The sequence below is a fragment of the Panulirus ornatus genome, chromosome 18 (genome assembly GCF_036320965.1).
Source record: "Panulirus ornatus isolate Po-2019 chromosome 18, ASM3632096v1, whole genome shotgun sequence".
NCBI classification, from domain to species: Eukaryota; Metazoa; Arthropoda; class Malacostraca; order Decapoda; family Palinuridae; genus Panulirus; species Panulirus ornatus.
Window position 1 is genome coordinate 1667675 of NC_092241.1, and position 12227 is coordinate 1679901.

General features: G+C 42.1%; 1 pseudogene; it reads left to right on the plus strand.

Moving 5' to 3' along the window:
- Positions 1-12227, plus strand: part of LOC139754954 (pantetheinase-like) — an 88448-nt pseudogene that overhangs the window by 31919 nt on the left and 44302 nt on the right.

Sequence of the window (12227 nt, forward strand, 5' to 3'; positions counted from 1 at the left end):
CTGAGACAACACAACAAAGGCCACATTCCTTCACACTCAGTCTCTAGCTGTCATGTATAATGCACCGAAACCACATCTCCCTTTCCACATCCATGCCCCACAGAAGTTTCCATGGTTTACCTCAGACGCTTCACATGCCATGGTTCAATCCATTGACAGCACGTCGATACCGGCATACCACATCGTTCCAATTTACCCTATCCCTTGCACGCCTTTCACCTTCCTGCATGTTCAGGCCCCGATCACTCATAATCTTTTTCACTCCATCCTTCTACCTCTAATTTGGTTTCCCACTTCTTCTCGTTTCCTTCGCCTCTGACACATATATCGTCTTTGTTGATCTTTCCTTGCTCATTCTCTCCATATGACCAAACCATTTGAAAATACCCTCTTCTGCTGTCTCAACCACACTCTTTATATTACCACACATCTCTCTTACCCTTTCAGTATTTAATCGATTAAACCACCTCACATCACATATTGTCCTCAGACATCTCATTTCCAGCACATCCACTCTCCTCCGCACAACTCTATCTATAGCCCACGTCTCGCAACCATATAAAGATGGACAAATGGAAATAGTGGGAGAAAAGTTGAAATCAATGTATAACGGTCGTGAACTTCGAGGATGAACTAGAAGCAGTTCCCTTTTTTGAGATTGGTGGAAACAATAAGGTGTATGATAAGAACAACCAACGTAAACATGTTTGAGATTAAATTGCAGAACGATAGCACACCCCAAATGGTTTACTCAGGGAAATGTATGATAAAACAAAAGAGACAAAGAAAGAAGGGGAAGACTAGTAACTGACAATGATTGGTGCAACCCCAAAAGTTATAGAGCAAATGATAAGCAGTGGATCTTTCAGTTGCTATGTTCTTGAAGCTATGGAGGTTCTTCCTCAAATCCGGATTACGAAAGATAAATATCATTACGAAAAAAAAAGCATGCAAAATATGAGTCTGTATTAGTAATCGGTATATAAACAAAACAGGTGAAATATTTGTTTCTAAATTATTGGAACGTTCGGAGTGTTGTTAAACTACATGGGGATATCTTATGTTGACTTTCTATTAAAAAGAATAATTTGTGTAAACAATTCTTACAAAAAAAAAAAAGGACGGGTTTTATTTTCAGCGTCAGACGTCCATTGATGCTGTCCACAGTAGAAGACTGATGACGGCTCTCATCATCCAGGCTAGCGTCTGACGTATTTGAAAGTCAAGGAGATGAGAACATGTGTCAGGAAATCTTATCAAATTGGCTGAGGGCGGCAAAGGCTCGGGGCTTAAAACCAGGAGGCTCCAATCACTTCTGATCTTTACCAGTAATTTGTCAGACGAGTCAGAGTCATAATTAGAATTGTTTGCTGATGAAACTAGAATGATGGAAGAAGTATAAAGTAAGAGAAACTAGAATGATGGAAGAAGTATAAAGTAAGAGAAACTAGAATGATGGAAGAAGTATAAAGTAAGAGAAACTAGAATGATGGAAGAAGTATAAAGTAAGAGAAACTAGAATGATGGAAGAAGTATAAAGTAAGAGAAACTAGAATGATGGAAGAAGTATAAAGTAAGAGAAACTAGAATGATGGAAGAAGTATAAAGTAAGAGAAACTAGAATGATGGAAGAAGCATAAAGTAAGAGAAACTAGAATGATGGAAGAAGTATAAAGTAAGAGAAACTAGAATGATGGAAGAAGTATAAAGTAAGAGAAACTAGAATGATGGAAGAAGTATAAAGTAAGAGAAACTAGAATGATGGAAGAAGTATAAAGTAAGAGGGACTGTGAAATGTGAGTAAGATAGCTAGACCGCAGACCTAGCGTCAAGTGTATTCCCAGAAAAGTATAAAGTAAGAGAAACTAGAATGATGGAAGAAGTATAAAGTAAGAGAAACTAGAATGAGGGAAGAAGTATAAAGTAAGAGAAACTAAAATGATGGAAGAAGTATAAAGTAAGAGAAATTTAGAATATGGAGAAGTATAAGTAAGAGAAACTAGAATGATGAAGAAGTATAATTAGAGAAACAAAGGCAACAATGAGAAAGAATAGTTCTTAAGATTAAGAAGAAGATATACAACAAGGCGATACTATGAAAATTAGGCAAGATGAGTGCTTAGAAGGAGGAACGGACACAATAGGGCTGCGAACACCTAGAAGTAAGTGATCGAAGATTTATATAATTCTAGTTGAACTGAACACCTCAGAAGTCTATGTGATGGAAATTGCATCACACACACACACACACACACACACACACACACACACACACACACACACACACACACACACACATACACAAGAAATATAATGCATCTGAGAAAGAAACGTAAGTGAATCATGCAAATGGAGCAATATAGAGCGCATTTAGGATATCTTCATGTAAAACAATTCGCTGGAAGATTAATGTTTAAAACCTTTGTTTTCTCAGTATATCATCCAGCGTGTATAAGGATAAACCAATCCTCATGTGACTGTCTATTAAAACCGCGTTATGGTTGGTCCTCAGGTGGTACGTAAATTGAGCTGTGGCGCAGCTCAGCTTGGTATGTACCTGGTGGTAAACCTGGCTGAACAGGAGCCTTGTACCAACACCCCTCTGTCCAGCAGCCCACCACCCCACCCCACTCACGGGCAGGAAACTGGTGGACATATGCAGGCACAAGTCTCCCAGCCAGCGACGCCTGTTGAACAGACACCAGCGATGAGAGACACTGTAAAGGAGAATCCGGGAGATGAGAGCGAAGAAGATGGACGAAGGAGTGATTGTCCCATCCCTAGTTACTACTTCTACAACACCCAGGTGGTGTTTGACCGGTCTGGCGCTGTGGTGGCTAGGTTAGTGTTGCTGGCTCTCTTAGCTGAGAATTTACGGCACTCCATTGACTACAGTCTGACTTCTTGTTTGATGATTTGTGGGGCCTGGATGTGGAAAGGGATCTGTGGTTTTGGTGCATTATACATGACAGCTAGAGATTGAGTGTGAATGAATGTAGCCTTTGTTGTCTTTTCATAGTGCTACCTTGCACGCATGCGGGTGGCGGGTGTGTGTGTGTGTGTGTGTGTGTGAGTGGGGTGGGGCGGGGGCTCATTTCATATGAATAAAGGCAGAAAGTATGAATTATGTACATGTGTATATATATATATATATATATATATATATATATATATATATATATATATATATATATATATATATATATATATATATATATATATATATATATATATATATATATATATATATATATTTCATATGTATATATATATGAAATTGGGAGTAATGTGGCAGTTGAGGGAATAATTGGTATGCATGGGGTGTTCAGTGTTGTAAATGGAAATGGTGAAGAGCTTGTAGATTTATGTGCTGAAAAAGGACTGATGATTGGGAATACCTGGTTTAAAAAGCGAGATATACATAAGTATACTTATGTAAGTAGGAGAGATGGCCAGAGAGCGTTATTGGATTACGTGTTAATTGACAGGCGTGCGAAAGAGAGACTTTTGGATGTCAATGTGCTGAGAGGTGCAACTGGAGGGATGTCTGATCATTATCTTGTGGAGGCTAAGGTGAAGATTAGTATGGGTTTTCAGAAAAGAAGAGTGAATGTTGGGGTGAAGAAGGTGGTGAGAGTAAGTGAGCTTGGGAAGGAGACCTGTGTGAAGAAGTATCAGGAGAGACTGTGTACAGAATGGAAAAAGGTGAGAACAATGGAAGTAAGGGGAGTGGGGGAGGAATGGGATGTATTTAGGGAATCAGTGATGGATTGCGCAAAAGATGCTTGTGGCATGAGAAGAGTGGGAGGTGGGCTGTTTAGAAAGGGTAGTGAGTGGTGGGATGAAGAAGTAAGAGTATTAGTGAAAGAGAAGAGAGAGGCATTTGGACGATTTTTGCAGGGAAAAAATGCAATTGAGTGGGAGAAGTATAAAAGAAAGAGACAGGAGGTCAAGAGAAAGGTGCAAGAGGTGAAAAAAAGGGCAAATGAGAGTTGGGGTGAGAGACTATCAGTAAATTTTAGGGAGAATAAAAAGATGTTCTGGAAGGAGGTAAATAGGGTGCGTAAGACAAGGGAGCAAATGGGAACTTCAGTGAAGGGCGTAAATGGGGAGGTGATAACAAGTAGTGGTGATGTGAGAAGGAGATGGAATGAGTATTTTGAAGGTTTGTTGAATGTGTCTGATGACAGAGTAGCAGATATAGGGTGTTTGGGTAGAGGTGGTGTGCAAAGTGAGAGGGTTAGGGAAAATGATTTGGTAAACAGAGAAGAGGTAGTAAAAGCTTTGCGGAAGATGAAAGCCGGCAAGGCAGCAGGTTTGGATGGTATTGCAGTGGAATTTATTAAAAAAGGGGGTGACTGTATTGTTGACATGGTTGGTAAGGTTATTTAATGTATGTATGACTCATGGTGAGGTGCCTGAGGATTGGCGGAATGCGTGCATAGTGCCATTGTACAAAGGCAAAGGGGATAAGAGTGAGTGCTCAAATTACAGAGGTATAAGTTTGTTGAGTATTCCTGGTAAATTATATGGGAGGGTATTGATTGAAAGGGTGAAGGCATGTACAGAGCATCAGATTGGGGAAGAGCAGTGTGGTTTCAGAAGTGGTAGAGGATGTGTGGATCAGGTGTTTGCTTTGAAGAATGTATGTGAGAAATACTTAGAAAAGCAAATGGATATGTATGTAGCATTTATGGATCTGGAGAAGGCATATGATAGAGTTGATAGAGATGCTCTGTGGAAGGTATTAAGAATATATGGTGTGGGAGGCAAGTTGTTAGAAGCAGTGAAAAGTTTTTATCGAGGATGTAAGGCATGTGTACGTGTAGGAAGAGAGGAAAGTGATTGGTTCTCAGTGAATGTAGGTTTGCGGCAGGGGTGTGTGATGTCTCCATGGTTGTTTAATTTGTTTATGGATGGGGTTGTTAGGGAGGTAAATGCAAGAGTCTTGGAAAGAGGGGCAAGTATGAAGTCTGTTGGGGATGAGAGAGCTTGGGAAGTGAGTCAGTTGTTGTTCGCTGATGATACAGCGCTGGTGGCGGATTCATGTGAGAAACTGCAGAAGCTGGTGACTGAGTTTGGTAAAGTGTGTGGAAGAAGAAAGTTAAGAGTAAATGTGAATAAGAGCAAGGTTATTAGGTACAGTAGGGTTGAGGGTCAAGTCAATTGGGAGGTGAGTTTGAATGGTGAAAAACTGGAGGAAGTGAAGTGTTTTAGATATCTGGGAGTGGATCTGTGAGCGGATGGAACCATGGAAGCGGAAGTGGATCATAGGGTGGGGGAGGGGGCGAAAATTTTGGGAGCCTTGAAAAATGTGTGGAAGTCGAGAACATTATCCCAGAAAGCAAAAATGGGTATGTTTGAAGGAATAGTAGTTCCAACAATGTTGTATGGTTGCGAGGCGTGGGCTATGGATAGAGTTGTGCGCAGGAGGATGGATGTGCTGGAAATGAGATGTTTGAGGACAATGTGTGGTGTGAGGTGGTTTGATCGAGTAAGTAACGTAAGGGTAAGAGAGATGTGTGGAAATAAAAAGAGCGTGGTTGAGAGAGCAGAAGAGGGTGTTTTAAAATGGTTTGGGCACATGGAGAGAATGAGTGAGGAAAGATTGACCAAGAGGATATATGTGTCGGAGGTGGAGGGAACGAGGAGAAGAGGGAGACCAAATTGGAGGTGGAAAGATGGAGTGAAAAAGATTTTGTGTGATCGGGGCCTGAACATGCAGGAGGGTGAAAGGAGGGCAAGGATTAGAGTGAATTGGAGCGATGTCGTATACAGGGGTTGACGTGCTGTCAGTGGATTGAATCAAGGCATGTGAAGCGTCCGGGGTAAACCATGGAAAGCTGTGTAGGTATGTATATTTGTGTGTGTGGACGTGTGTATGTACATGTGTATGGGGGGGGTTGGGCCATTTCTTTCGTCTGTTTCCTTGCGCTACCTCGCAAACGCGGGAGACAGCGACAAAGTATAAAAAAAAAAAAAAAAAAAAATATATATATATATATATATATATATATATATATATATATGTATATATATATATATATATATATATATATATATATATATATTATCCCTGGGGATAGGGGAGAAAGAATACTTCCCACGTATTCCCTGCGTGTCGTAGAAGGCGACTAAAAGGGCAGGGAGCGGGGGGCTGGAAATGCTCCCCTCTCGTTTTTTTTTTCATTTCTCCAAAAGAAGGAACAGAGAAGGGGGCCAGGTGAGGATATTCCTCAAAGGCCCAGTCCTCTGTTCTTAGCGCTACCTCGCTAATGCGGGAAATGGGGAATAGTATGAAAGAAAGAAAAGATATATATATATACACATATATATATATATATATATATATATATATATATATATATATATATATATATATATATATATATATATATATATATATATATATATATATATATATATATATATATATATATATATATATATATATATATTCTTTTTCTTTTATACTATTCGCCATTTCCGAGGATGTAAGGCATGTGTACGTGTAGGAAGAGAGGAAAGTGATTGGTTCTCAGTGAATGTAGGTTTGCGGCAGGGGTGTGTGATGTCTCCATGGTTGTTTAATTTGTTTATGGATGGGGTTGTTAGGGAGGTAAATGCAAGAGTTTTGGAAAGAGGGGAGAGTATGAGGTCTGTTGGGGATGAGAGAGCTTGGGAAGTGAGTCAGTTGTTGTTCGCTGATGATACAGCGCTGGTGGCTGATTCATGTGAGAAACTGCAGAAGCTGGTGACTGAGTTTGGTAAAGTGTGTGGAAGAAGAAAGTTAAGAGTAAATGTGAATAAGAGCAAGGTTATTAGGTACAGTAGGGTTGAGGGTCAAGTCAATTGGGAGGTGAGTTTGAATGGAGAAAAACTGGAGGAAGTGAAGTGTTTTAGATATCTGGGAGTGGATCTGGCAGCGGATGGAACCATGGAAGCGGAAGTGGATCATAGGGTGGGGGAGGGGGCGAAAATTCTGGGGGCCTTGAAGGATGTGTGGAAGTCGAGAACATTATCTGGGAAAGCGAAAATGGGTATGTTTGAAGGAATAGTGGTTCCAACAATGTTGTATGGTTGCGAGGCGTGGGCTATGGATAGAGTTGTGCGCAGGAGGATGGATGTGCTGGAAATGAGATGTTTGAGGACAATGTGTGGTGTGAGGTGGTTTGATCGAGTGAGTAACGTAAGGGTAAGAGAGATGTGTGGAAATAAAAAGAGCGTGGTTGAGAGAGCAGAAGAGGGTGTTTTGAAATGGTTTGGGCACATGGAGAGAATGAGTGAGGAAAGATTGACCAAGAGGATATATGTGTCGGAGGTGGAGGGAACGAGGAGATGAGGGAGACCAAATTGGAGGTGGAAAGATGGAGTGAAAAAGATTTTGTGTGATCGGGGCCTGAACATGCAGGAGGGTGAAAGGAGGGCAAGGAATAGAGTGAATTGGAGCGATGTGGTATACCGGGGTTGACGTGCTGTCAGTGGATTGAATCAAGGCATGTGAAGCGTCTGGGGTAAACCATGGAAAGCTGTGTAGGTATGTATATTTGCGTGTGTGGACGTATGTATATACATGTGTATGGGGGGGTGGGTTGGGCCATTTCTTTCGTCTGTTTCCTTGCGCTACCTCGCAAACGCGGGAGACAGCGACAAAGTATAATAAAAAATATAAAATAATATATATATTGGGGAAGAGTAGTGTGGTTTCAGAAGTGGTAGAGGATGTTTGGATCAGGTGTTTGCTTTGAAGAATGTATGTGAGAAATACTTAGAAAAGCAAATGGATTTGTATGTAGCATTTATGGATCTGGAGAAGGCATATGATAGAGTTGATAGAGATGCTCTGTGGAAGGTATTGAGAATATATGGTGTGGGAGGAAAGTTGTTAGAAGTGAAAAGTTTTTATCGAGGATGTAAGGCATGTGTACGTGTAGGAAGAGAGGAAAGTGATTGGTTCTCAGTGAATGTAGGTTTGCGGCAGGGGTGTGTGATGTCTCCATGGTTGTTTAATTTGTTTATGGATGGGGTTGTTAGGGAGGTAAATGCAAGAGTTCTGGAAAGAGGGGCAAGTATGAAGTCTGTTGGGGATGAGAGAGCTTGGGAAGTGAGTCAGTTGTTGTTCGCTGATGATACAGCGCTGGTGGCTGATTTATGTGAGAAACTGCAGAAGCTGGTGACTGAGTTTGGTAAAGTGTGTGGAAGAAGAAAGTTAAGAGTAAATGTGAATAAGAGCAAGGTTATTAGGTACAGTAGGGTTGAGGGTCAAGTCAATTGGGAGGTGAGTTTGAATGGAGAAAAACTGGAGGAAGTAAAGTGTTTTAGATATCTGGGAGTGGATCTGGCAGCGGATGGAACCATGGAAGCGGAAGTGGATCATAGGGTGGGGGAGGGGGCGAAAATTCTGGGGGCCTTGAAGAATGTGTGGAAGTCGAGAACATTATCTGGGAAAGCAAAAATGGGTATGTTTGAAGGAATAGTGGTTCCAACAATGTTGTATGGTTGCGAGGCGTGGGCTATGGATAGATTTGTGCGCAGGAGGGTGGATGTGCTGGAAATGAGATGTTTGAGGACAATGTGTGGTGTGAGGTGGTTTGATCGAATGAGTAACGTAAGGGTAAGAGAGATGTGTGGAAATAAAAAGAGCATGGTTGAGAAAGCAGAAGAGGGTGTTTTGAAGTGGTTTGGGCACATGGAGAGGATGAGTGAGGAAAGATTGACCAAGAGGATATATGTGTCGGAGGTGGAGGGAGCAAGGAGAAGAGGGAGACCAAATTGGAGGTGGAAAGATGGAGTGAAAAAGATTTTGTGTGATCGGGGCCTGAACATGCAGGAGGGTGAAAGGAGGGCAAGGAATAGAGTGAATTGGAGCGATGTGGTATACCGGGGTTGACGTGCTGTCAGTGGATTGAATCGGGGCATGTGAAGCGTCTGGGGTAAACCATGGAAAGCTGTGTAGGTATGTATATTTGCGTGTGTGGACGTATGTATTTACATGTGTATGGGGGGGGGGGGTTGGGCCATTTCTTTCGTCTGTTTCCTTGCGCTACCTCGCAAACGCGGGAGACAGCGACAAAGTATAATAAAAATAAAATAATATATATATATATATATGTATATATATGTATGTGTGTGTGTGTGTATGTGCGTATGTGTGTGTATGTGTGTGTGTGTGTGTGTATATATATATGTATATTATCCCTGGGGATAGGGGTGAAAGAATACTTCCCACGTATTCCTCGCGTGTCGTAGAAAGCGACTAGAGGGGACGGGAGCGGGGGGCCGGAAATCCTCCCCTCCTTGTATTAACTTTCTAAAATGGGAAACAGAAGAAGGAGTCACGCGGGGAGTGCTCATCCTCCTCGAAGGCTCAGAGTGGGGTGCCTAAATGTGTGTGGATGTAACCAAGATGTGAAAAAAGGAGAGATAGGTAGTATGTTTGAGGAAAGGAACCTGGATGTTTTGGCTCTGAGTGAAACGAAGCTCAAGGGTAAAGGGGAAGAGTGGTTTGGAAATGTCTGGGGAGTGAAGTCAGGGGTGAGTGAGAGGACAAGAGCAAGGGAAGGAGTAGCAATACTCCTGAAACAGGAGTTGTGGGAGTATGTGATAGAATGTAAGAAAGTAAATTCTCGATTAATATGGGTAAAATTGAAAGTTGATGGAGAGAGGTGGGTGATTATTGGTGCATATGCACCTGGGCATGAGAAGAAAGATCATGAGAGGCAAGTGTTTTGGGAGCAGCTAAATGAGGGTGTTAGCGGTTTTGATACACGAGACCGGGTTATAGTGATGGGTGATTTGAATGCAAAGGTGAGTAATGTGGCAGTTGAGGGAATAATTGGTGTGCATGGGGTGTTCAGTGTTGTAAATGGAAATGGTGAGGAGCTTGTAGATTTATGTGCTGAAAAAGGACTGATGATTGGGAATACCTGGTTTAAAAAGCGAGATATACATAAGTATACTTATGTAAGTAGGAGAGATCGCCAGAGAGCGTTATTGGATTACGTGTTAATTGACAGGCGTGCGAAAGAGAGACTTTTGGATGTCAATGTGCTGAGAGGTGCAACTGGAGGGATGTCTGATCATTATCTTGTGGAGGCTAAGGTGAAGATTAGTATGGGTTTTCAGAAAAGAAGAGTGAATGTTGGGGTGAAGAAGGTGGTGAGAGTAAGTGAGCTTGGGAAGGAGACCTGTGTGAGGAAGTATCAGGAGAGACTGTGTACAGAATGGAAAAACGTGAGAACAATGGAAGTAAGGGGAGTGGGGGAGGAATGGGATGTATTTAGGGAATCAGTGATGGATTGCGCAAAAGATGCTTGTGGCATGAGAAGAGTGGGAGGTGGGCTGTTTAGAAAGGGAAGTGAGTGGTGGGATGAAGAAGTAAGAGTATTAGTGAAAGAGAAGAGAGAGGCATTTGGACGATTTTTGCAGGGAAAAAATGCAATTGAGTGGGAGAAGTATAAAAGAAAGAGACAGGAGGTCAAGAGAAAGGTGCAAGAGGTGAAAAAAAGGGCAAATGAGAGTTGGGGTGAGAGAGTATCAGTAAATTTTAGGGAGAATAAAAAGATGTTCTGGAAGGAGGTAAATAAGGTGCGTAAGACAAGGGAGCAAATGGGAACTTCAGTGAAGAGCGTGAATGGGGAGGTGATAACAAGTAGTGGTGATGTGAGAAGGAGATGGAATGAGTATTTTGAAGGTTTGTTGAATGTGTCTGATGACAGAGTGGCAGATATAGGGTGTTTGGGTCGAGGTGGTGTGCAAAGTGAGAGGGTTAGGGAAAATGATTTGGTAAACAGAGAAGAGGTAGTAAAAGCTTTGCGGAAGATGAAGGCCGGCAAGGCAGCAGGTTTGGATGGTATTGCAGTGGAATTTATTAAAAAAGGGGGTGACTGTATTGTTGACTGGTTGGTAAGGTTATTTAATGTATGTATGACTCATGGTGAGGTGCCTGAGGATTGGCGGAATGCGTGCATAGTGCCATTGTACAAAGGCAAAGGGGATAAGAGGGAGTGCTCAAATTACAGAGGTATAAGTTTGTTGAGTATTCCTGGTAAATTATATGGGAGGGTATTGATTGAGAGGGTGAAGGCAGGTACAGAGCATCAGATTGGGGAAGAGCAGTGTGGTTTCAGAAGTGGTAGAGGATGTGTGGATCAGGTGTTTGCTTTGAAGAATGTATGTGAGAAATACTTAGAAAAGCAAATGGATTTGTATGTAGCATTTATGGATCTGGAGAAGGCATATGATAGAGTTGATAGAGATGCTCTGTGGAAGGTATTAAGAATATATGGTGTGGGAGGCAAGTTGTTAGAAGCAGTGAAAAGTTTTTATCGAGGATGTAAGGCATGTGTACGTGTAGGAAGAGAGGAAAGTGATTGGTTCTCAGTGAATGTAGGTTTGCGGCAGGGGTGTGTGATGTCTCCATGGTTGTTTCATTTGTTTATGGATGGGGTTGTCAGGGAGGTAAATGCAAGAGTCTTGGAAAGAGGGGCAAGTATGAAGTCTGTTGGGGATGAGAGAGCTTGGGAAGTGAGTCAGTTGTTGTTCGCTGATGATACAGCGCTGGTGGCGGATTCATGTGAGAAACTGCAGAAGCTGGTGACGGAGTTTGGTAAAGTGTGTGGAAGAAGAAAGTTAAGAGTAAATGTGAATAAGAGCAAGGTTATTAGGTACAGTAGGGTTGAGGGTCAAGTCAATTGGGAGGTGAGTTTGAATGGAGAAAAACTGGAGGAAGTGAAGTGTTTTAGATATCTGGGAGTGGATCTGTGAGCGGATGGAACCATGGAAGCGGAAGTGGATCATAGGGTGGGGGAGGGGGCGAAAATTTTGGGAGCCTTGAAAAATGTGTGGAAGTCGAGAACATTATCTCGGAAAGCAAAAATGGGTATGTTTGAAGGAATAGTGGTTCCAACAATGTTGTATGGTTGCGAGGCGTGGGCTATGGATAGAGTTGTGCGCAGGAGGATGGATGTGCTGGAAATGAGATGTTTGAGGACAATGTGTGGTGTGAGGTGGTTTGATCGAGTAAGTAACGTAAGGGTAAGAGAGATGTGTGGAAATAAAAAGAGCGTGGTTGAGAGAGCAGAAGAGGGTGTTTTGAAATGGTTTGGGCACATGGAGAGAATGAGTGAGGAAAGATTGACCAAGAGGATATATGTGTCGGAGGTGGAGGGAACGAGGAGAAGAGGGAGACCAAATTGGAGGTGGAAAGATGGAGTGAAAAGATTTTG